The 25,216-nt window shown below is 56.6% G+C and overlaps 1 protein-coding gene across 3 annotated transcripts in view; it reads right to left on the reverse strand.

Annotated features, from left to right (window-relative positions):
- LOC310889482 (zinc finger and BTB domain-containing protein 7C-like) overlaps positions 1-23,571 on the reverse strand; it is a 142,339-nt gene extending 118,768 nt beyond the window's left edge. For 2 of the 3 annotated variants that reach the window (XM_083816997.1, XM_083816996.1), the window contains exon 1: positions 23,435-23,571. The gene's annotated coding sequence lies outside the window, so the exon portion shown is untranslated. Of the gene's footprint in view, positions 1-4,622; positions 6,091-23,434 lie in introns of those variants that run through there. The other variant, XM_083816998.1, reaches the window with a different exon arrangement.
- Between the last annotated feature and the right edge of the window lie 1,645 nt (positions 23,572-25,216).

Here is a 25,216-nt window from a genome sequence, read left to right on the forward strand (position 1 = left end):
ATCGACGGGCTGAACTCCACCTGCACGGGCTGTCCTGCTCCGAGGACCACAGGGCTTCCTGCTCTTATTTAGGTGCTCATCGAAACCAGGTTGGAAGTAGCTTCAAACATCTTGGTCCAAGTGACGGAGCCAAGCTGCACACCGGGTCTGAGCTGAACTGTTGGCGCGGGAGGCACGGGTCTCTCTACGAGCCTGTCCTCTTGGCCACCACAGAGATCCCACGAGATTTGGGAAGGGAGAACAAACCCTCTCTCCCTCTCAGATCTGAGTCACTTCGTGTGAACCCCAGCCCTCCCTGCTCTGAAACACCAACCCACCCCTCAACAGCTGGATCTCCTTCCTTACTCCTCATTACCAGAAATTAACACGGCCGCAGCATTCAGCCCGGCCTCCTGGCAGATGGGGCCGAGCTGTGCACTCCTCCCTCGCTCTGCCCCGTCCAACCGCCCCACGTCCTCCTCCTGGAGCTGTTCCCACCCGCCGCCAGCTGGGTGGATCGTAGGCAATGACGTTAGCCCGTCCTGGTGGGTTGGACGAGCCTCAGCTACAGCTTGGGCTAACTGCATTACAGCAGTCCAATGCTCCCCGTCTCTTTTTTCACTTCCCAAAAGCCTCTTTCACTGACCTCCTTCCTTCCAGATGATTATCCCACCCATGTAAATTCGTCACTGCCTCCTATAAAATTTGCAAAGGTCAGAATAACAAACTTCAGTGTCCCTTACATTTGAGAAGAAAGAGAAAAATCTAAGACATCTGTTATTTTGAAGTTTGCATGTATTTTGTGAGAGTTTTACGAGGCAGCAATCTGAAAGTTTGGATAGTTTGTGCAAACCAGGGCCGCTTCAGTGCAGACCTTCTGATGTTTCCTTCCTCAAGGGGCTGAAAGATCTTAAGAACCACAACAACTTGCAGCCTACTGGCTTTTAGCATCGGCTCAACTTTGCCATAATCATTACAATTCACCATCTATATTACAGAGAAGTCCGGAGACACAGCCAAGATGGCATTTATTATCATGCGAGGCAAGCTGCTGCTGGTTTACTTGCAACATAAAAGACAGTCCCTGCCCTGGAAAAGCCAAGAGGCGATTCTCAGTGGAAACACGAGACCTGCCGTAGCCACCCAGGCAGGTTGTGGCAGAGCTGGGAAGCACCCAGGGGCCCCCGGGGGTACCCCACCACCTAGGAGGAATTCTGGTCAAAAAGATCGTTTTTTGTAGCCACCTGCCTTCCCCTCACCTCGTTCCCCAAGCTGACTTGCTCTGTGGCAAGCACAGGGATTTGCCGTGACATGGTGGCAGCAGCAGCACCGCAGCTGATGCCAACATCCCATTTTTCCCTGTTATTTCCCAATAATTTTTCCCATTATTTCCCAGTAATTTTATCCCACGCTGCAGCCCCGTCCCCCTGGACCTGCACTAACACCACATCCCTCTGCTGTCACCCTGCAGAGCTGTCTGCTCGCGGGCTCACACAGCCATCACCTTGCTTCGTACCGCACCGAGCGGCGATCCCTGCACTCCTGCCTGGACGTAAATCCAAACCAACCCTAACCCCCACAGGCTGCTCCTGCCAGGAGTTCACCGTTTCCCACTTGGGCACCACAAAAGGGGCAATAACCCTGAAATTATGACGATAATTACAGCACGGCAGGCCTTAAACGTAGAGAAAGACGGTCCTCCTCTTAAGGAAACTGCATTCCCAGCAAAACGCAGCACAGCAGACGACCCACAGGAGGTCTGTTTAGCTCCGTGTGTTTTCATGTGCCTGCCACACAGCCTCAAAGTTCGTACTGCCAAAAACAGAGTGCTTCTCACCAAGTCCGCACTGCTACCCAGGCACACGTCCTTACCTGCGAGAGGAGTCCTTCACAACTCACCTGCTCTTGTATTTGTATTTCTGGATTTCCACTGAAAGAGGACTACCGTCCTTTCCTCTCCCGTTTCTCAAATACATATATGTATATATATATATAATTAGAAAGCGGACAGGCAGCTTGGAATTTCTGAGGTTTGACGGCACATAATCAGAGACGAACCTTACCGAAATAGAAGTCATCTTCAGAGGAAACAACCCGCTGGACTGCTCCCTGCTCATTTTTAGCGAGGAGGCCAGGTGAGCGCGGACAAGTGCTAGTTACCCTCTGAGTCACGGGAAGCAGCCTGCGAACGCCGGCCTTGCCCACGGCTTTAGAGGACTACAAAATATGCAGCCGGGTTGGTGCGAGTATCAGGGCTCTCAATTTCTCTGTGAAATCTGGGCTTCGGATAACTCGGGAGCTCCAGGGCTGAGGTCAGGCTGCTGCCGAGTGCCTGCACTTCATAACAAAATTGAGCAAATTCTGGTCAGGGCACCAAAGCCCCGCAGACATCACCAGCTGTGCTGTCTGGCCTGGTGACCAGCAATTTCTCCACCAACAGAACCAACAGGAGGAGAGGTTTCATGGCCAGCTGGAGGGGACCTTCAAAGATCACCTAGTGGAACTGCACACAGTAAGTTCTGCACATCCCCACAGTCCCCTTAAAGCAAGATTCACACAATCCCCCACACCCTGCTCTCCCTGCAGCCCATAGCAAACCCTGTGCTGCCGTAGGCAATCACACCTTCAGTCTGCTGGGCTTTTGGGAAAAAAAAGCTTTCCTCTCCTCCTGGTGGGTTTCACGCCAGGGACAGGGCTGTAACAGGTCCCCTCTGACAGCCCCAGGGACAGACAAGGCAGTGTGCTCATTTGCCCTAAGGAGCTTCCCGGGTTCCCCCTGTGCTCCTCAGCCCCAGTGCTTTGTGTGAGTGCCCAGGGAGGCTGCCCCTCCTTTCCTGTGCTTCCCACCAAAAAGAAGCAGGACTTGAACCAGAAACAATTTTCTGGGCCAGGACCGACCAGATCCTCCCACCTACCAGGGGCACTAACCCCGATGCCACCACCGGGCCGTGCTTTGCTCCCTGACCACATCATGGTGCAGTGAGAGCTGCTGCTGCCTCAGTGTTGTTTTAATCCAAGGATGTTCGTTGTGACAGCTGCAGCCCGAGAGGCAGCGGCGGAAAACGACTGCAGGAAAAGGGCAGGGAAGAAGCTACCAAAACTTCCCAGAAATGGGGGTCAGATCCTGCTGCCACCAACATACCCGGATTTCCCTGGGAGGAGCAGCACCCAGCCGGCACGGGGGGAGCACGATCACATAAATACCAGCCCTGATTGAACCGCAGAGGGCACAACATTTACCGACAGGATGTAACCTTTCCGTACATCTCCTGCAAGTGATTAGCGCTGAGCACGCTCCGTGCCATTTAGCCATCACCACTGAATGATGATCAGATTAAGTCATGACAGAGCTAACGAAAAACTTGTGGAGAGCACCAGGCGGTGCTCCCCAGCCCGACGTGGGAGCACGGAGAGCATCAGGGACTGAGCTTGCTTAAGCAGAGCAGCCACAGACCTGGGAATTGACGGTGAGCAGCATTTGCTACAGCAAATCCTGGAAATAAGTTAAGGGAAAGCTCTTCTGAGAACCCCTCCAGCTGTACGCCTCGGCACATCTGGGGGAGTGCAGCTCCATCTCACAGCTAGGGAAGGCAAGTCGGAGACAAGCACCGACAGCAGCGAGCGCCAGCTGCAGGACCGACGGGGAGCGGCCAGAAAACCTCCCCTAAGGACTGGCTTCCTACCAAAAAACAGATCTCTGACAACAGCCCACTTGCAACAGTGCTCAGGAGACCTGTTTTCAGAATTTTCACTGAAAACTGAGGTTCTCTGTTGGAGGGAAGAGAGAAAAAAGTAATGCATCTCAACCCTTAAAAGCACATTTATCCATTCAAAAGGATGGGGCACCAGACCTTCCCCAGGCCACAAAGAGCAGCACTTGGATTTCCCCTTTCTGCTATTAACCTGAGATCTGCCCAACATCAGACACCTCTTCTGCAAATCCTGCTCCAATTTAGGCAAGCTGCGGTAAGCTGAGAGCCCTACATGATGTCTGAGGGGCAAGACACCGCAAAGACTTTGCTCAGACCGCTTGTCATCTCTTGGTGGTTTGCACTAGTGGTTGATGGGGCACAAGCAGCAGAAGGGGACTTCAGAGAGAAAAACCCCAAAGACAGGCCCACAGCTGAAAAAAATCTTCATCGGGATGCCACTGCCACCAGCTGTGGACCTGGTGTCTTTCTCCTACAGTACAGGGCCATCACCTTGGACATTTTCCCAATCTCAAGAGCAGAGAGGTCTACAGGACACAGACACCCCCAGCAAAGGCATGAGCTTTGGGAAGTGACCCCCCAGCATCGTGTCCAGCACCCCCGGGGCACGCATGTCCTCTGCCTCCTTCCACAGCCTGGGGTACCTGGGAGCGAAGAGTTGGTTGGAGAGTACATGCTCTGCTTCCAGAGCTGTCCCAGCCCACAAAACACACAAAAAACACAGCCTCACATCCCAGATCACGCTGCCGCCTCAGCCTTCCCTCCATCCCACAGGCACCCAGGTTCCTCTCCAGAGCACATTCAGTACCAAGCCCTACAGGGTTAAACTTCACAGCCTCAAAAATAGCGTTTTAACCCCAAGAACAGGAGCGGAGGGGAAGGACGGCATGCCTCCCCACAAAGCCACACGCCTGCGTTCGGGCAATATCTCACCTGAATCCTTATTAAAGCAATCCAAGTCCCCAGCTGTACCAAATTAAAACCTGGACTGCCTCCCGCAGCTGGGTGCTCCCTGGGTCCGGACAGCTTCGGCAGAGGATGCCTCAAAGTCAGCGACCGACTCTGCTGAAATAACCCTGCCTGCAAACGCTTCACCTTCTTTTTTTTTTTTTTTTCCCCTTTCCGCCGCAGTTTTGCTCAGAGGTCTGGCCAGATTCACGGCTCTCCAATCCCTTTAATAAATCATCTCCTCACCACGCCCAGAAGCGAGAGGCAAATCTGTGTCTCCCAGGCACCTCGCTGATTGGGCTAACATGCCTTGCGCTAATTACCCCGAGAGGAAGAGCACGGCTCGGGTGACACGTTTATGAAGATAAATATTTTAACTTCGCAGTTAGCGCCGCAAACTCGTTCCAGCCGGAGAGACTCTTAAGTTGATTCAACAGGAAAATGCCTTGATAATTAATTTTTTTTTTTTTTTTTAAGGCCATGAAATATTAATTTCGGTGAAATGTGTGGCGTGCGTTTCAGGTGCGATTAGGAGAAGCTGGGTGGTGGAGGAAGGCAGCGCTCGGCCCTGTCTCGCCTCGCTATAGCAACGGGGAGGCCTTGGCAACCCGCGGCCCTCGGGTTATTGAGACGGGAGCAGGAGGAATCGGAGCGCTGTGCCAAGGGATGCGCGGTCAACAACCTGACCCGGCTCCTGCTGGGAGGACAAAGCGCCCTGCCTCGTGCATGAGCGGCCACGGGTCCGCCTCGGCTGCTGTGGCTCCCCAGAACTTCCCTCTGGGGCCCGCGCTGGGGACAGAAGTGCCACACGGGGGACGCGCATCCCCTCACCGCAGCCTGGGGATCGGCGGAGGATGCCGTGGAGGTGCACGAGCTGCTCCCTGGTGTCCCGAGAAGAAGGTGCTGTGCTCAGGACCCGGGCTGAGCCTGCAGCCAGCTGCCGTCCCCAGGCTCCCTGATGGCAGCACGAGGACATGCCCAGACAGACGGGGACATGGAAGCTCCCAGGTGACTGCCACTCAGCCCGGGGCTGCGGCAACGTGCGCCGCTGCCACCTCAGCACCTCAGAGGTTTGCTCTCACCGGCGTAATTCACTGACAGATGCAAAGGCACAGAGCCCTCAGATCAGCTCGCTGCAAAACACCACCTCTTGGTGACTGTGAGCTGCTTCAGGCCTGGGCTCCCAAACCGGGGGCAGGACAGCCTGGGGCCTAACCCAGCTGCCACCAGCTCCTGGCCACCCTGGGTCCCACCTGGACAGGGCAGCACGTGCCGTAACCCTTCTCCCTTGTCAACGAGGGACAGCCCACCAGGGGTCCCCTAAACAGCCCTGCACCACCCTACAGAAGGGATGTCAGCAGCCAAAGAAACCAGCTCCTGCACGCTTCGAGCTCCAGAAACACACCCTGCAGCTTCCAGCCCAGCACCGAACACCTCCCACCTGCCCCCCTCCCTGGTCTCACCCACCAAAACGGGCTTCTGACTGGGGTCGGCTGCTTTACTGCCAGCATTGCTATTCCGGCTGCTAGCAGGACAGCAATAATCCACGCGGAGCTTCCTCGGCAGCCTGAGTCAGTCCTTTCGGTGGCAAGAGGTCTGTTTGTCTGTAATGCCGCTCTTCTTGGCACCCGTAAGCCCCAGGGCTGCGTTCCTCCCGCCGCTCACTCTGCTATCATACTTTCCACCCAAACTCAGCTGTTTCTTTCCGCTCTAGCACCTAGATTAGCCCAAATAATTTCCTCCCCCCAGCCCCCATAGTGCTGACCCACAGGCCTGCCCTACCCCAGGCACAGCCCACCAAGACCCTCCCCTCCACCACAACCCCAGCGTTAACTCCTCGGGGGCTTTACAGGCACGACACAGCCTTACAGGATGAAGCAGGCAATAGGGGCAGTTCCAGACGGGGTTATGGCTGCAGTGATCCAAACACAGCACTGGTCATCTCATCCTCGCAGATGCCCCCACCACTTCAGCCAAGACCGTCCCCGGAGACCCCGATGCCGGACACCAGCGCAGCCCAGTGCTCAGCATTTCCCTCTCTCACTCCTGCAGTCCTTGGAGGCAATTAATGATAGCACTGGAAGCGTTCATCCTTCGGCAGTCGGGAGGAAAGCTGCCAAGGAGGGCCTGAAGGCCTGCTAGGTTTGGGCAGTGCTGTGTTTAAATAGCACTACAAATGGAGGAGCAGGAAATGAGGGTAGATCAGATAAAGCAATAGCGATGCCACTCGAGAAGAGAGGGTGTAGAAAACTTAGACACACGATTCCCACCCCCGAGCCAGCTCTTCAGATAGAGCACATTGGCCAGGCCCCACGGAGCTACGCTGATATCCATCTGCTGGGGGCTGGGTCCAAGTCTCTGGACCCTTCTGGGTGGCTGTCAGCAGTTTTACTCGCTTTTATTTTTGACTGGGCTGGAAAGTACCTCCACCAGAACGCACCATGCCCTTTCGAGCACATTAAGAATGAGAGCTATCAGAGACAAATGTCAAAATTTTAATAACAGGCTGGTCGAAAGCAGTGCCCTGCTTCCCTCCCCGCCAGCCCGCGGGCCGTGCCCCAGTCCTACAGCCCCAAAGGAAAGGAGAACTGGGGTACGGGCTGCCCACAAAGGCACCCGGGAGCCCTGCCGAGCATCTGAGAGCAGATCAGAACAAGACAGGGCCGCGTGTCATCCCAGCAGCCCCTCTCAGAAGCCCGCCAGCACCAGATAGCAGGATGCTCTTTATCTTGTTACCGGTGACTAAGAACATCCACACTGTGACGGTACCACAAAAGTACAAGTGATGGAAAGTGGCCCTTGCCCAGGCAAGATGGATCTTTCATTACGCTTTGTTTCCCTCTCATGTTAATAAAGAGAAAGCCACGAAGCATGCGATCCTTTTAGGTTCTCTGAATCCACTTAGATTTTAATCGCTGGAGCTGAAGCTTTCCAGGAATTAAATAGCTGCAAGACACGACGTGGGTGAAGCGAAATCAAACACAGAGCCTCCAACTTGAAAGGCAAACTAAAAGGATGACAGCGCTAGTTATACTGAGGGAGAAGTAAGGAGGAAAGGAAATTAAAAGCAATTAAAGGGAATTAATTAAAAGGTATGACGGAACTATGAAAGAGGAAAAACAGCTATGCAGAGCTCGCTAAATATCCCAAACTTTTAATTGTTGCACTTAGAACTGCAAGCCCTAGAGGTTCAAAAGCCCTGAGGCAGTTTCAGGGAAAAAAAAGATTCCCATGACTTAAACAAATGACTTCTCTGCCTCTGCGTCTCCACGGCAGACAAGTTTTGGAGCCTCTCCTCCGAAGCACGGCCCTGCTCTCCCCGCTCCTCCGCTGGTAAAAAAAAAAAAAACAGAAAAAGAAAAAAAAAAAGCAGAGAACCACGTGGGCACCTGGCACCAGCAGCTGGGGCTTTTCCTACCGGTGCTGCTCTTCTCCCCAGGGCTTTCTGGATTATTCACCCCACCGAGACCCTGCGGTCCCGGTAGCGTGGTCCTCGGGGCGGCAGGGCACCCATCTGCGCTGAAAGGCGTGGGTGCTGCAGGGGGGCTGGATCAGGCCCAGGGACGCCAGCTGAAGGGGGCTGCCTGCTGTGGAGATGCACCGCCTGCATTTTCCACGTTCTCAGAAACCTGTCGTTCCCTGCTCGTGATCCCCAGTCACAAGCCTTAATGAGGACCTCGATCAAAATGTTGTCACGAAAAGGGCTGCAAGAGCAGGACACCCTGCTCTGCAGTCAGTGCCCGCTGCAGCCCTTCCCTGTGCCGCCTGGGCTGGCTTTAACCTCGACAGGCAAGACCCATGCTGTTCCCGGGGAGCAGCACAGGCATCTCTGTGACTGCAGGTGCACCGTTTTCCCAGGATGCAAACTCCCCAAATGCAAAAATACACAAAACAGAGGCAGAATTGCATCACCAGCACTGGGGGTGTTTCAGAAGAGAACTGGGGCCAAGCATGCAGCAACACCCAGAGCCTGAGCTCTGCACATGCAGCACTGCTGGAGATGCACATGGGGAGACGGGCACGGTGCAGAGCTCCTTTGGGCATCCGCGGGCCAGGCATGGAAAGGAACAGGGCTGGGCAAGGGGCACCTGCACCCCAAACCCAAGCAGCACACACACTCTCCTGTTTCCTCCACAAATTCACCAAAGGCTTCCTTGGCTTCAATTAAGTGGCAGTAGCAGGCATCTCATGCTGATTTACACAACAATAACCCTGTTTCCAAACACACAGGCTTCAAGTAGCTCGCCCCAGTGAAAGAGACGCTCTGTTCCTATGAAACTGAGAACTTCATTATCAGTTACCTACCACAATTCAGAATTGTCAAGTCTTTTTTTTTTTTTTAAAGGCACAGCTAATGTGACATGAAAAACACTCATTTTTGACCCAGGCCTAGGGAGGAAATTTTTTTTTTTTTTGCTTTTTTCTTTAAAGACAGAAACTGTTTCATGCTTTGAAGTTAATTATAACTATTTTGCTTTAGACATCACTTGCTCGGGAAGTTATGAGCCTTCCAGATCTCTCTGGTTTATGCGGTACGGAGACAGACCGAGGTTTGAAAGTCACAGCTGTCAGAGGCCCGGCTTCCATTAGGAAGATTAATCTTCCCTGAGATGCATCCATGGGAAGGTCTGAATCACAGGGCTGGATCCTGCTGCCGATGACACGGCGTCGGGAGGACTGCAGGGAGGCAAGGACAGCCACGGCCTCCCTGCCAGCACGGGAGCAAGGCGGGGAGCTGTCTGCGAGCTGCACTGCGCACAGAGCCCCCCAGACGCTCACCACTCTGCTTTTTGGGGTGCAACAGCCCTCGCCCAGCCTGGAGGGAGAAGATCCCCAGAAAACAAGCCCTGTTCTCCCACCTGGATGTTTTTATGGTGCCACCGTCCCACGGGGAGACTCCAGCCTTTAACCTGGGGACTGGCAACTGGTTCTTGCTACCTTTCCCTTCCAAAGCCAGCAGAGTGCAGCTTGCCTCGCTGCAAATTAAAAGGCAGCAGCTGATAAGTGATTAGCATACACTTCCCGCTGCATGAGGCCGTCATCGACAAAATAACTATAAACCTTTTTTAAAGCACCGACTCTGAAGAATTATTCTGCCTCTGGGCTCCATTGAGTTTGCAGTGCCCTGTATTTGTTTCCCAGCTGAGACAATTGCAAGTTAAGTGTTCGCTGTTGTTGCTGCTACAGGGATTGTGCTGCTAAATAATTCAGTACCCAATTACTGTTTAACAAGATCATTCCCCACCATTCCAGTGGCGATCCGGAGTCCAGACCAAGAGACTCCAGCAGAAGGGAGCCTGCAATAAGCCCTGGTTCGATGTGAGGACTGGGGCTGGTGCTCTTCTGTGCAACGCGCAGCGCAGAGAAAGAGAAGGGAGCACTGACAGTGGTGCCGTGCCCACCAGGGAGGGCTCAGGCTGGTGCCAGTGCACGCCGCATGTCATCATCTGCTAAATTAGGGCTGTAATGAGCTGCTGCTCGCCTCTAGGTCACCCACTCGATCACCACCTCCTCAAACTGGCGATGGCAAAGAGTCCTGCTTGGCTCATCACCAGCAATGGCACAGCCGGGGACGAGTCCTCCTCCCGCTGCAGCAGGAGCGATGGGTTGGAAACGCAACCACTCGTGGTTTTAAAGCCCCGTCGATACACAGGGTGCACGGTTGGCCACCTCTTGGCTGCTAAACGGGAGCTGATCCAAGGGCTGAACTCTCCAGTTTCACCCCTGAACCTCACCTACGTGTGGGGCACCACCACCAGGGCTCCCCTGACCCCGTCTCCACCGCTGCGGCGCGGCACAGAAACGCTTCATTTTTAAAGACACCCCTCCTGCCTCCTCTGTTCCTTGGCTTTTTAGGCTTTGCTCAGCTCTAAAAGGGTGTGAGAAAACTTGGAAAGGAAGCCCTGGGTGGTACGGACGACTGGAACAAGGAGCAATCTGTGCCCGGGGCAGGGGCGGCAGAGCCCACGGTGGCACCCTGGACGGCTGCCGGGGAGGAAATGACACACCGTGCTGCCCTGCTTTTGTCCAGGGGCGAGACCAAAACGAGCCAGAAAAACAAAAACGGATTATTCTGGCTTGTACTGCTCGCCCGCCCCCGCGCAGGCTACAGGAGGCTGCTTCCATGCTCTGCCCCTGCCAGCCATGGGGCACCGCGGGCTGAGCAGCATCTGGTTCGTTTTAGCACCATTTCTGGACCCACGCTCTCATGCTCGCCAGGCTGCTGCCTGCTTTGCTGCTTTTTGGACTAGAAATCACAGCCAGGAAGCCAGCGCCGAGCGGGAACACGCCGCTGTGCCCAGCAGAGCTCGGCAGATCCCCAGCTGTGCTCACCTAAAAATAAATAAATTAATTTGTCACCCTTGTTAGTCCAAAGAAGAGCTTGAAGACGTGCAGTTCTTGGTCACCCCCTGGGGTAGGGGCTCTCCGGGCTCCCTGTGCAGGCTGCCCCCGCGGTGCCCATGGCGGCACGTCCTCTCCTGCTCTCAGCAACCTCTCCCCTGCCCCAGCCCTGCTCCCTGGGCTCTCACCACCACGCCGTGCTCACAGCCTCACCTCCTCCATCCCACAGCTGCTGCCCGACCTCAAGCCAGGTCCTTCACCCGCAGCTGTGGCTCACGCAGCTCCTCCCAACCGCCCCCCGTCCCCCCCCAAACCCCCGCCGTGTCACGCGTTTTTCCATCTCTTTTTCCTGTTGTTTCGGTATCTTGCCCTCCGCTGTCACAGCAGCAAAGCTCTCATTATTCCTCAGCCAGCACCATCCCTGTGTCCGTGCCACCTTTCCCTCCCCTGTAGGGTTCTCTCTACGAAGGCAATCCCACGAGGAGCAAGGCACAAAGGCTATTTTCCTACGGATTAAGGAAAGGAACCAAAATCTCCATCACTGTCGGATGGTATATGTTATTGACATCCTGCTGAAGTTTCAGAAACACTTTAAAAAAAAACAACACAACAACAACAACAAAAAAAGAAGAACAAGCCTATCATCACCAATAACCTCAAGCCCACTTGGCAGCAGACTTTAAAGGCAAGCAACCTGCTTAAAGCAGAGCCGAGCCCAAGCAAGCTGCCCTGGTCAGGCTGGATGCCCGCATGAGGACAAGTCTCCCAGAGAGGGCTTCCCTGCTAGCACCCAAACCTTCAGCCTGGTCCTCTCCCAGACAAGGATTTCTAAGCTCTCACGTCAGCATGATGAGAAATAAAGCTAGATCTCCAGTGGACAGAACAGAATTGGTCTGGGTTGCCCCTGTTTTTGCAGGGTTGATTTGCAGTCCTGCCGCTGGCAGCAAAGCAGAGGGCTGGGGGCAGGCAGATGCACGGGGATGGCTCTGGCGGTTTTTGGGAGCCTCCTCACGCTGCAGCCATTTCGTAAAACAGAAACGGAGGCAGAAGAGGGTCAGAAACAGCGCAGACATCTAGGGACAGGGAGCACCAGCCTGCGCAACGTCAATTTACCGAGCAAGCTTCAGCTTTGCCTTGCTCAGCCTGAACCAAAGGCAATTCCCTTTTCCTTTCCCCCTGCTGAAGAATCCTCCCGAGCACCTCCGGCACCGCAGAAGACCCAAACCCGCTGCTGTCCCTCCAGGACACGACAAAGGGAGGCACAGACACCCTGCCCTCACCCCAAGCACCCCGGCCACCTACCCCATCATCCTGCTGGCATCCCGGCCCACAAAAGAAAAGCCGCTGCCTGCTGCCGCGCCGCTTCCTTTATGCTCCCAAGGAGTTATTATTGATAACCTATAGGCGCTGATGGCCAGCCAGCCCACGGCGTCTGCGGCAGAGGCTCCCCGGGCTCAGCTGCTCCTCGTGAGGCACCAGGGGGGAGGTTTAGTCCTCGTGGTCAGCCCGGCCACCTGGGTCCCCCTGCGGACCTGAGGCACCAGGGTGCTCGTCAGCTGCACCAGCCACCCACGGCACCTCCATCCCCAGGCATGGCAGGGATCAGCCTGATTCCACCATCTGAATTCTGGGGTATTTGGAAATCCACGAAACCATCCCCTGGTACGGGCAAAAATAGCTACGAACGCTTAGGAGCAGAGGGCAGCTCTGCTTTGCTCGATGGCACTGCAATACCCGATGATAAAGCGGTACCCCGTGCTGCAGAAAAATGAGCGGTTTGTGCATTTTTTTCCAAGCCACACCTGCACTTTGTCCACCGACTCGCTCCCCTCCAGACTTATTCAGACACTCACCACTGGCAAGGCACTTCCCACCAACTATCAATTTTGCTAAGAAAAAGAGTAGACCCCTAGGCAAGATTAGCTTTTTGTCTCCCAAACAGGCAATTATCTCTTGCCAAACTATGTAAGTCCAACATGCAGGAGTAAGCTTTACACAAACGGTGCCTTTAAAGTACAAATTGTTGCAACGTATGATAGTAACGGGAGGGGGGGGTTTGCAGCAATGGGGAACTTGGGCTCCTCCTTACCTTTCGGTTTCCAGGCACATCGGGCTTCAGCCACCCACAAATCACAACCACGGCTGTATTGCATGCAGCACCCCTCCCTATTTTAAGATTATTTTAGAGGAGCTGAAAACGAACTCCTTCCCCTCCGAGTCCCATAGACACACGCTAAATACTACCCAGCAACCTGGATCCCCAAGTGGAAGGTCTACCTGGAAGAGATGTAAAACACTTTCAAAGCAAACTGCTGCATGTACCTACTATCTGGTGGCATGATGCGCCTAAAAATCGTCTTGTCATTTATTTGGGATTGCCTACAGAAGAAAACCCCGCTGTTAATAGCTGTGCAGTAAGACGGGCATGCTAGCCAAATGCATAGCCAAGCATCTTCACTGCACACCATCAATACCCGTATATATTAAGTAGGCAGATGCAGACAGAGATTAGGAAACATTTTTCAAGATCATTAGGACAGCCCTACCGCTTGTAAAGGCACAAGCTTCAGGATGCAATGAGCTGAAAGTCAAAACAGAGACTTGAGATTTACATCCAGGATCAGGCTGCGGAGCGTGAAGCAATAACGGGGGATCTGGATAGCACCAGCAGCAAGCTGCATGTAATGCGACTTCTTCAGACAGGCAAAGCAGGCAAGAATGAAGCATGCACAGACCTATGCAGATTCCAGCCCATGACACACTCGGCAGAGATTAAAAAGTCTAAGAGGTTTCCAGAGAACAAAACCCAAGCCCCTTCGGTCATTAGGCTTTGTTTTTGTTTTTGCTTTAAATATGAAAAAGGAAATATGCAGCACTTCCTGGGAAACAAGAAGCCCTGAGAACAGTTTCAGGGACACCCCTCGTGCGTCTCTGCTCTCCCCCAAAAAGCCGTCGAAGGAGCTGAGCTACAGGTGGAGCAGTTCTCCCGGGGAAGGGAAGCACACATTTCTCCAGATCCCGTGGAAAAATGGGTTTGTTTTCATGCCTGAGCACGTCACGCCCTCGACCTCTGCTGCCACCGACCCCCAGCACATCCCCGTCCGCAAGCACAGCTGACACGCAGCCGTCCGAGCACTCTGCAGGAATGCTGTGCATAAACGCCCGCGTGGAACGAATGCAAAATTATGCACCTTAATTTGCATGTGTAATTGCTATGAATTAGTATGCAATTGGCCAATTACATTCACTTTTTGCATGCACGCAGTTTCTAAATTCAGGCCTCGTCACGGGGCGATCTCCCGGTTTGACAAACCGCGGAGCTGTCTCCAGGTTCTGCTCCCGACCTCAAGACCGTTCTCCAGCTCCTTTGCAGGTTTCCATCCGAAATACGGGCTGAAAACACTCACTGATCCCAGACAGCTTTTAATAAATTCATGGGATTTCACCCATAAAGGACCTCCAAGATGACCTAACCCCACCTCCACCAAAGAGCACCACCTTACACCCCCCTGAAGCCCATGTGCTAACTGGAGGAAGACAGCCGAGCCCGAATTAAGGGTGATGGAGACCCTGTCCTGCCCCTCTGCAAGCATTTTAGCATTTCGCGCCAAGTTTGGCGCACCCAGCCCAAAGATGCAATGGAAACACTTTTATGGCCCGATGATAACACGCGTGGGTGGGAAGGACGAGCCGTCCCCATCGGCTCGGAGGGCACACATTTCTTCCAGCACCAATTTTACCTCTAGACACGGCTCTGCAGGGTCCACAGGGAAGAGACATCGGAGGAAACGAGCCTCCTAGCAGCCCGATTTCACTCCCAGATTTGAAGCCAGCTCCGTAGGACCAGGCAGGCTTCAAGGACTCGGGGTAACGGAGAGCAGGAGGGGGCTCAACCCTGGGCTGGGCGACCTGGGGACAAGGAGCCCAAAATTCTGGGCAGCGTCTCCCTGCTGTCCATGCCTGCGAGCAATGCAGCCGGCCACGCAGAGCACAGCCAGGGAGGTGCAGATTTCGGGACACCCGTGGCAAGGAACCGGGACCAGCCGTGGAGGCGGCCGGGAGGCAGCGAGGGCCATTTTCCTCTATCTGCGGACAACCCCGGGGAGGAGGAGGAGGAGGAGGACACGGGGAGGGGATGACGAAGCCCCATTAACAGCACCGGGGTTGCCAAGCAACTGGGAGGCACCGAGAGACAAAAGGGACGGGGGCCAAAACGCAGAGCGGGGGCGAGGGGAGGCCGGGCACCGCCAGCCCCCCGCCCGAGCGGGTCCCGAGGGATGCTCGCGCGGAGCCACCCGCGCAGCCCATGGCATCATCGCACGGCCCAGGGGTGAGGGGAGCGTTATCTCCCCAAAAAACCCAGCTCCCACCTTCCCTCCCTCCCTGCCTGGCCTCGGCCCCTTTCATCCGGCATCCCCGGGCAGCGCGGCGGGCAGCGACAATGGAAAGTTACAGCAGATTTCCCCTCCGCCGCCGCGCCAGCTCTTGCCAAAAAATGCAACAGAGGAAACTAGCTCAAGACTGGAAGGTTGCTTTAATTTCCTCCTCTGATTTTTTTTTTTTTTTGTGTTGGGGGGCTGGTATTTATTTCTTTTTAATGTCCTCTCGTGCCTCCCAGGAGCGACCCATCCCCGCTGCAAGCCCCGGGCAGCACCAGCACAGCCCACGGTCCGGCTCCGTGTGCCGGCAGCGGGCTCAGCAAGGATGGGAGGACCCACGGCTGTCACAGCAGCATCCTCCCAGCGGCTCTCATCCAAAAAGCGGCTCCTTTTCCTCTATTTCCCCCAAACCACGCGGTCCTGCACTTTGGCTCAGCCCCAGGACAAACATTTCAAAGATTGTACATTTTTTTTTTTTTTTTCCCAGCAAGCATGTCCTGGGATGTCAGTGAGCAACCATGGGATGGTTGGACCGGATGATCTTGGAGGTCTTTTCCAACCCTAATGATTCCAGAACAACGATCCTATGTCCTGGGGAAGCAGCCCAGGCCCCACATGGACCACGACCCGAAGAGCAAGGGGTGACGGGGCTTTGCTCGGGGGCATCCTCCTCCTGCCACGAGCAAAGGCTCAGGTGTGCTCGTCTGGAGAAGCAGGCAGGTGGTGCAGGATCCCCCCCACGATGGGATTTTGGTAAGAGCTCAGCCTTCGAACAAGCCCGACTTTCAGAGCCCGGATGGAGAAAAGGGCTCTGGGCTCTGGGCACAGCCTGCTAAAAGCACGCTGCAGACTCGTGGCTGACGTTTCCCTGCCTCTTGCTTTCCGCCAGGACCGCACACTCAAGCTGCCGAGCCAGCACGCGGGTGTTGTACACGGACTGCCGGGCGTTTATTCACAGCTCGAGGCCCAGTAAAGCCAACGGGATTAGAAAAACCCTGCGCACACAGCCTGCAGAAGGGCTGCTCCCGAAATCGATGGGCTAGCCAGGCGAGCAACATCACTCACACACACACCCTAAGCGCTGCCAGCCCCATCCATAACAGAAGACAGAGAGAGAGAAGAACCTCGCTGAAGGGCGGGAGGTAATAAAAGCTGTGTACAGAGTGCGATTCCTAGCAGAGACCGTGTCAATAGCAAGTTTACCCATCAGAGACTTCCTTCCCTTCTAAAAGCGTAGAGTATTATTTGCCAAAACAGAGTGGATGTGCTGAGAAATACAGAAATACAGCACGGATACAGGCATTTACTGTGATCCGCACAGAGAGGCGTACAACAAGCACGCACGTATGTCCGCTGCTCAAGTGAGATGCTCAGGTTGCACCGTCAACGCCACGGAAAGTCAGATTTACATTTTCTTTTTCACATTTTGAAGAGGCACCATAGGATAATTTCCGAACAGACACTAAATTAATGTACAAATTGGTGTTATTTTGCAAATCCCATCGCTCTTATGGGGCGCTTTAAATTTACGACCTGAAGCCGGTGAATTCCTGCATCACGATATTAACTGCACGCCATCACAGGGCTCGTTTATAGCCTTCTAACTTGAAATGGCGATGAAGAAACACCGCCCGCTGGTGCTGCCATGCCGCGGGAGCAGGGCGCAGCGCCCCGACGGTTCTGCCCCTGTAACTCTGCACGAGTCGTTCGGAGGGATTGTTCTCCCTTGAAAAAGCCTGAGAGAAGGCTGAGGTTTCCAGCGCCAAACTGCAGCCCGAGGAGAAACCCTGCCACCAGGCTGCAAGCCTCGGAGCGGGGGCGATCAGCAAAGGCAAGGCTGGCAACTGCTGCACCGCTGGCAGACGGCAATGCAATAACCGCGCCGGCTACAAATCCCCGCTGAGCAACTTAAGTGACTATCATCCGTCATGTTTCCCTTCTCCTCTATTTAATTGACAATCGGGATGCTTAAAAGCGACAACGAATACCCAGAATGTTTTCCCTCGCATCCCGCTCGGTGTCGCAGTGATTGACTTCTGCAAGCCGAGAGGGGAACGGGATCCCGAGCTGCACTCAGCAGCCGGCTTGCCTGCCTCCTCTGGACCTCATCCTCAGGCCCACCCCTGCTCTGTCTGAGGTCACGGTGTGCCAGCCCACCCCTTTTTTATTTTTACTTTGTTTTTTTTTTTGGTTTGAATGTGTGATCGACGTGAAGCGGCACAAAAATACACCCCCAAACGCCCCGCGTGCCTACCGCTCGCTCGGACCAGCCGACCTTCTGCGGGCTGCCAGCACCACGGCACGCCTCGCTTCTCCTTCCCAGCAAGATTTCAAGGCATGCCTTTGTCTTACCCGGCCAATTTTGGGCCAAATTTTATTTATTTATTGGTCTGAGCCAGCCTGGGGCTTTCTGGAGCACCGTCCACCCCGCAACCCAAAGGGGTGCTTGGCCGGCAGAGGTGACAACCTTCAGCCAAGCCATAAAAACTGCCGGCTTTGCCCGCTGGCAGACAGAAATAAAGTTCCCACACCGTGTTCGTAGGGGGTGGATTTTCATAAAGACATCCTGGCCGGTCTCCAGCGGGGTTCATCCCGTTCGCTGAACGCAGCTCCAAGCGGGGGCGGTAACCCTGCGTGCCGGGTCCCAAACCCTCGCGTCGTTTTGTTATGAACCAGCTGCCGCTGCCCCGAGCCTGAGGAGAGCCGCATTTCAGCGCTGCGAGCAGCGTTTTGTGTGCACGCCGAAGTTTATAGAGCATTTGGGCACCGTTTCCGACGAATGGCCCTGCGTAAGCTTAGGATCTCCGACCCGCCGCTCTTGCAAATATTTTTTTTCCCTTATGTTTTCGTGTTGCGGTTATTCGCTCAGGTGCCAGCCAGGACTGAGCTATCAGCGTGCTGCCTGACAGCAGCAGCAGCAGACACCACCACCTCCACAGACCACGCAGGAGGAGAGGAGCGTCACGGCTTGTGCTTCGCGGGTGGGGAACGAAGGCTTGGTGGAAACACATCTCCCCAAATCCCTGGGAAAACCCCGGCAAAAACGAAGAGAAGAAGAACCCCAGCTCCCAAGCGCCCCAGCAAGCATGCCGAAAAGGCGATGATGTCCTGGGTGAAGACGCCCTGGGCGCTCCAGCTCCCTTCCCACCCGGTGACCTGCTTCCCCGCAGGACCGACAAGCACACCCAAGAAACCCTCCAGCGCTGCTCCCTATGGAGCAGGGGGCTTCACCTCGCCTCTGGGGGCTTCTGCTGAGCCCAGCTCTTGTGCAGAGCCTCCCTCTGCTCCTGGGGGTGTGCCGCAGGGCAAGCAGTGCCCCCCCCCCCCCCCCAACCTGCCTGCTACACCCTCCGAAAAAAAAAAAAAATGCATTTTCCTTCAGGTCAACCAGCTAAAGTAAATAAGCCCGTGTGTCTCCTTCCAGTTACGGGAACAGGGAACCGGGAGCTAATTACATAGACGAGCTGAAACAGATTCAGAAGAACGGGCAGGGTTGTTTCTTCCAGCTGGACACAATGAGATTAAAAGCACACCGGGACCCGGATCCCTTTTCAGCGGAGCGCAGTGAAACCAGTGGCACTGAACCAGCAGGGCTTAAAATACACGGCGGGGCACACCCTTCCCTCCAAACACACCTGCCACTTTTTTCCCCTCCTCTCTCCCACATCCTCTCTGGAAAGGCCAAACTTCATTCATTACAGAACCGAAATATTTCCTTTTTTATTCTAATATTTCCTGTGCGGAGCCTTCCTTTTTTTATAGCCAACCATCTGGGAGCGGGGAGGGGAGAGGAAGCCCCAGAGCTTTTCAGACACAATTTAAAAAAAAAAAAAAAAAAAAAAGGCATGGTGTTTGATTAAAACCAAAACGCATAAACAAACAAACCATGTACCCAGAATAATGACTTCAGGGGACAGCCGCCAAAAAAATTGTATAAGCTGCCGGAGTGTCACCCATCCCTCACTCAGGCTCGTGGGAGAAGGGAGCGGACGGTGCTGGGGCCGAGCTCTTCCTCGCGCTCCCCGAGGTGCCCTGGGCAAGGCAGGAGGGCGAGGGGCTTCAGAAAACGTGTTTAAAGACTGGGTGCCAGGAGGAGCTTGATTTCCCTAAGCGCCAAGCACCGGGAGCTTCCCACCGAAGGCAGCACCGTCTCTCTCCGCAGCGCCCTGCCTTGCCTGGAGGTGCAGCCACGCACATTTAGCTGCCCGAACATGCACTCGGGCACATCGCTCTGGCAAGCGCGGAGCCTCCAGCCGGGCAAAACGGCTGAGCAGCTCACAGCAGCGAGCCCGTTAAATACCCCGGCAATTCGGTTTTCTCCCCCGCAGCACAGGCGCCGCTCCACCACCGCCGCCAGCCGAGCTGCCTAGGGTTTTGGGAGGAAATCCAGGAGCTCCCCACTTGTTGCCACTCCAGGATTAGGCGTTTCAAAAGCCCCCGTAGAGCTTACGTGCAGCCATGAACCCGGGCAAGGGGCTGCTCCGAGGGGCTGCCCACAGGACCAAAAGCGGGGACACCGAGGTCCCCATGCCCTGCTGCTCCCCACCGGGGCTGCAGCAGAGGCTCGGGGCTGGCCGGGAGAGGAAAAAAAGCACGTGTGTGGGGTCGTCCCACTCCCAGCTCCACGACGTGCCCCTCGGCCCATGCCAGCCCGAGCGCCACAGGGCTCCCGGGTGGTTGCCAGAAGCCCCCAAGCACCACGACCCTTCCCTGGGCCGGGTCCCCGAGCGCCAGCAGCAGCCCCGCACCGCAGGCACGGGCACCAAGGCTTTTCACCGCGGGCAAGAGGACCCGGAGCCCGCACTTGGCACTTTGATTTCCACTCCGTCTCCTCTTTTTAAGGAAAGGAAGCAGCGATCTCCAGGCTGATCTCTTCTAACCGGCAAAACCAGCTTTGCTTCCAGGCTGTGATGGAAGCGGGGCAGGAAGCGGGGCTCCCCGGGGCGGGCAGGAGCGCCCTTCCTCCTCCTCCTCCTCCTCCTCCTCACACCGCGGGCACTGCTGAGCCCCCGCTTCCCGGTGGGAAGCACTGGGACGCTGCTTCCCAACCCCTGATGCACTCGTGCAGCTCTCACCCCACAACACCTCTGTATCAACTGGCTGGGATCGCAAAGCGGGAGGTAGAAACGTCCAAAACCCGGCACCTCTCCCCCTGCCCGGCTCTCACAGACCCCAAAATCCTCATCCCCGGCAGCACCGACACGAGGACCAGGTGCCAGGCGGGTCGGGGATGCTCACCTGCCGCCCGGCGCGGGCACACCGGCAGCACGGCCCTGCCCAGGAGCACACCTCGCACGCTCGCTGCGTTTCCTTCCCGGGCTTAAAAGCGCGGTCGCCTTCGCAGAGCTGCCCCCCGGCCGAGACGGGGGACAGCCCCGTCACCCCACTCGCCTGTGGGTTCCTAATTAGGACGGGTTACGCAAGCTGCAGCTTTCGGCAGCACGAGCCCAGCTCCCCTGTAATGACAAGCAGGAGGCTCCCGGCTCCGAACCAGAGCCAAGCTGATGCACGGTCCCACTCGGGGGGGGGGGATTATTTTTTTTTGCCGCGTTCAAGCCCACAAACCCCCAGCCTCCCCGAGCACGTCCCTCCGGACGGCACGCAGCACGGTGTCCGAGCAGCGCCCGGGAGAGGTGCCACCGGTCACTGGGTTGCCACAACGCCACGGCGGGCAGGGGACACACGACGCCCCGAGGTCCCTAAAAATAAGAGGGTGCAAAATCCCCAAGGGAATCGGGCCTGGGAGGAGGGCGGCGCCGTGCAGCACCGACACGGGGCTGGCAGAAAGCAGGCTGCGGAGGCACGGAGGCTGAGCGGCGAAGCCAAGCGGCTGGCCCACGGCCACCTGCCCGGCGTGCCTCGCGGTGCCCGCTCTGGCACGGGGCGGCCGCGGGATCCGCGTTACGGCAAGCCCCCGAGAGCGAAACGCCGGGAGCCGTGCCTCCCGTCTTCCCGTTAATGGAAGGGTTACATCGGCCCCAAAGCAGCCTGATTTACGGTACGCCCGTACGTGCACACTCGCATCCGCGTGGAGCAGTTGGGCTGCTCGCTCCTCCGCTTCGCCCGTGCACTCACGCACACCCCGAAGCCTCTGCACAGCCAGCAAAAGGCAAGAAGCCTCACATTTCTCCTGGAAAGGCTCCCGGGGATCTGCTCGCCGCCAGGAGCTGGGGCTTTGGGGCTGAGCCCCACCTCGGCGCCCCAAAGCCCTGGCGGCGGGTGCCCAGGGGCTGTCCCAGCTGGGGCTCGTGACGGGACGTTTGTCACTCGGGAGTGTCACACCGGGGCAGGGGGGGGACCCGCCTGGGTAACCCACCACCCCACCGCCTCGACCCCAAGGGATTTCCCGCAGGGGGTCCCATCTGACACCGAAACACCACGGTAACGCCCCGCAGGAGCCCGCAGCCGCTGCTAGAGCCGGGGATGGGCAGGACAGGGAATAAAGCATCACAGCCACCACTGAACTCTTTTATTTACAGGCGCGGAACTGCACAGACCTATCTGCGGGCTGCGAGCGAGGGGGCACAGGTGGGAGGACCGGCCGGCCCCCCTCCGCACACTGCCCCCCCCCCGGCAGGTAGCTGGGGCTGCTCACAGACCGTGCCCGCAGCACACGGCCGGGCGCCGGCTCTGCCCTTCGTGCCGCGTTAAAAAATAAATAAATAAATAAAATAAAATAAAATAAAGGAGGAAAAAGTTATGTCGCTAATAAAGGGCTCTGTTGTGCCATCAATTTTCGCAGCCGTTAACGATCTCGGGAGGGAGCTCAGCGGCGCGATCGGTCGGGCAGCAGGGCGAGGAGGTTCAGCGCCCGCACGCCGCTCCCCCAGCCCCAATTTTTTTTGGGGGGGGGGCTCGGGGCAGGGGGTCCCCGGGGGCTCTGCGGGATCCCCTCCTGCCAGCGGGGCACAGCGGAGGGATGGGACATGGGGGGACCCCCCCACGGGACACGGTGACACGGGGGGACAAGCAGCGTCCGCACCCGTGGCACCCAGGGGGGATGCGGGGGGGGTTCCTGGGCACAGCGGGTAGAGGCAGGGGGGGAGGTAAAAGATCATCAGGTGGTGCCGGATAAAGCAATGGGATAAGTGGGATGGATAAATGGGATAATGGAAAAGGGATAGGAAAAAGGGATAAATAAGAGGGATAAATAAAAAGGGGTAAATAAAAGGGGTAAATAAAAGGGGTAAATAAAAGGGGGTAAATAAAAGGGGGTAAATAAAAGGGGGTAAATAAAAGGGGGTAAATAAAAGGGGGTAAATAAAAGGGGGTAAATAAGGGGGGTAAATAAGGGGGGTAAATAAGGGGGGTAAATAAGGGGGGTAAATAAGGGGGGTAAATAAGGGGGGTAAATAAAAGGGATGGATATGAGATGACGGACATGGGATAAATAAAAGGGATAAATACATGGGACAGATATGGATACGGGATGATGGACAAATGGGTTAAAAAAAAAGGGGATAAAAAGGGATAAATAAGAGGGATAAATAAACGGGACAGGTATGATGGATATGGGATGATGGCTATAGGATAAATAAAAGGGACAAAGAAAAGGGATGGATACGGGGTGATGGATATGGGATAAATAAATGGGGTAGATACGGGATGATGGATGTGGGATAAATAAATTGGGGTAAGTAAGTTGGGATGGATCCGGGACGGAGGGATAGGGGACGGAGGGATACGGGATGAAGGGATATGGGACGGGGGGACGGGGGACGGAGGATACGGGACGGGGGGATACGGGACGGGGGGATACGGGACGGGCTCTGCGGGGGCTGCCGGCGCACCGGGGGCCGCGGGACCCGGTTCTGCCCGAAGCGGGGCGCGGAGCCGTCGGGGCGCAGCCCGGGGGGGGGCGGGGGGGTTGCGGGTGGCACGGCAGCGGCGGGCGAGCGGGCGAAGCGCGCGGACGCCGCACCCCGGTGACACCCCAGGACGGCGAATCCTCCCCCGCCCCCCCCCCCACACACACACACCCGCCCCACCACCACCACCACCCTCCCCGCCGGTTAATTAACGACACTAATTAGCGGGGACGGACCGGGGACGGGGGGGGTGGGGGCGCGGACCCACCTGCGGAGCGGCGCTCGGGGCCGGCGTCTGGCGGCGGCTCGGGGCGGCGGGCGGAGGCCCGGATGTCGGCGGTGCCGGTGCCGCTCCCGCCCTGCCCCCGCCTCCCCCCGGCGCCGATCGCTCCCCGTCCGAACGCGCCCCCCCCACCCCCCACCCCCTCCCCCGCCGCCGCCGCCGCCGCCGCCGCCGCCGCCGCCGCCCCGTCGGGGCGCCCCGGGGGCCCCGCCCCGCCCCGCCGCCGCGGACGGACGGGCGGCTCAGCCAATGGGAAGGGAGGGGAGGGGGAGGTGGGAGGGGCCTAGGCGGAGGGCCCGCCCCCTGGCGGTGCCTCAGGGGGGTGCCGCGAGGAGAGCGCTGAGGGCCGCCGGCGGCGGGCGGCCCCCCCCGGGGGGAGCGGGGGTGCCGCGGGGATGCTGAGGGGTTGTCGGCCGGATTATTTGTCCCGTCGCCAGAAGGGGGTCGGGGGTTATGGTCTTCGAGCAAAAATAAAAATTAGTTGCGCCGTGGGTCCCGGTTTTGGCTTGAATCCGCCAAACGGCACGCTGAGGGTGCTGCCTGCGCGGTGCTCTGCCTTGGGAGGGCCAAGCTCTTGGTGAGGCCGGAACCAGAACGGCAGCAACAATTAAATGAAACATCAGCCTTTCAACCAGCTTCTCCCAGCGCCAAGGCGTCACGGAACCATTAGGGCTGGAAAAGCCCTCCAAAACCACCTGGTCCCGGCCACCAACGTCACCCACTGAACCGTGTCCCCAAGCACCACGTCCAACCTCTCCCCCAGGGACGGTGACTCCTCCACCTCCCTGGGCAACCCGTCCCTGTACCTATCCCCCCTTTCTGACAGAAATGTCTCCTCATTTCCAACCTGAACCTCCCCTGGCACAACTCGAGGCCGTTCCCTCCAGTCCTAGAAGAAACACTCGGGTCCCAGCAGCGGGTTTTTGCTGATGGTTGTTTTGTTCTCTGCTGTTTGGGCAATTCTGCTTTTGTTTTGCTGTTGTTGCTTTGCTTTATTTATTCTTTTTAAGCCAGACCCAGCCAAAAGGACAATTAGGTTGCATTTCGCTGGCAGCCGGCCCCGCCGGCACGTCTCCGTGCTGTCCCACCAGGTCCCCGAGTGCCGCAGGCAGGATGCTGATCCCAGGGGAGGGCTGGCAGACCGACCCGCGTGCCTCTGGGGCTTCACCCCTGGTACCAGCCACCCCGGTGGGTGATGCCCGTCGTACGTCCACATTTACAGCGTTTTAACACACCCATTTCCAGGATTCCTGTGGTAGACGGAGCAAACTCGCACCACATCTCCGCTCTGAGGCCGAGTCCAACCTCTGCTAACCGCTGATCCAACCTGGGGTCTGACTCCGAGTGCCTTACGTGGTCAAAACGCTCCGATTTCAGTGGAAATCCTTCCCTACTCGTGCATTGTTTTATTTAAAGGGAAGGTTTAAATTATAAAGGATAGGGAGCAGCTGCTGTGACTTTTCTCTGCTGATGCAGGAATGTACGTTCCCAACAGAAAGCGGAGGCAGGATTTGGGGATATTACCCAGCAAACCGCAGAGACCTTTTGCGCAATAAACTGTGAGTCTTCTGTATCGCCTGGTTTTGGAGAGGAAGGACCAGAAGAAGGATCCTTTTCCACCATCCAGAGGAAGGATGCGGTCCAGCTACAGAAAACCTCCAAAGGGGCCAGAGGGGATTTTCCCTGGGGACGCTGAAAGCTCGAGGTCTGGCAGACACCAGCACAGCAGGCAAGAGACTGAAAGCCTCCCTAGGGAAAATCCCCTCT

Source organism: Anser anser (assembly GCF_964211835.1).
Source record: "Anser anser genome assembly, chromosome: Z".
In the NCBI taxonomy this organism is placed as follows: Eukaryota; Metazoa; Chordata; class Aves; order Anseriformes; family Anatidae; genus Anser; species Anser anser.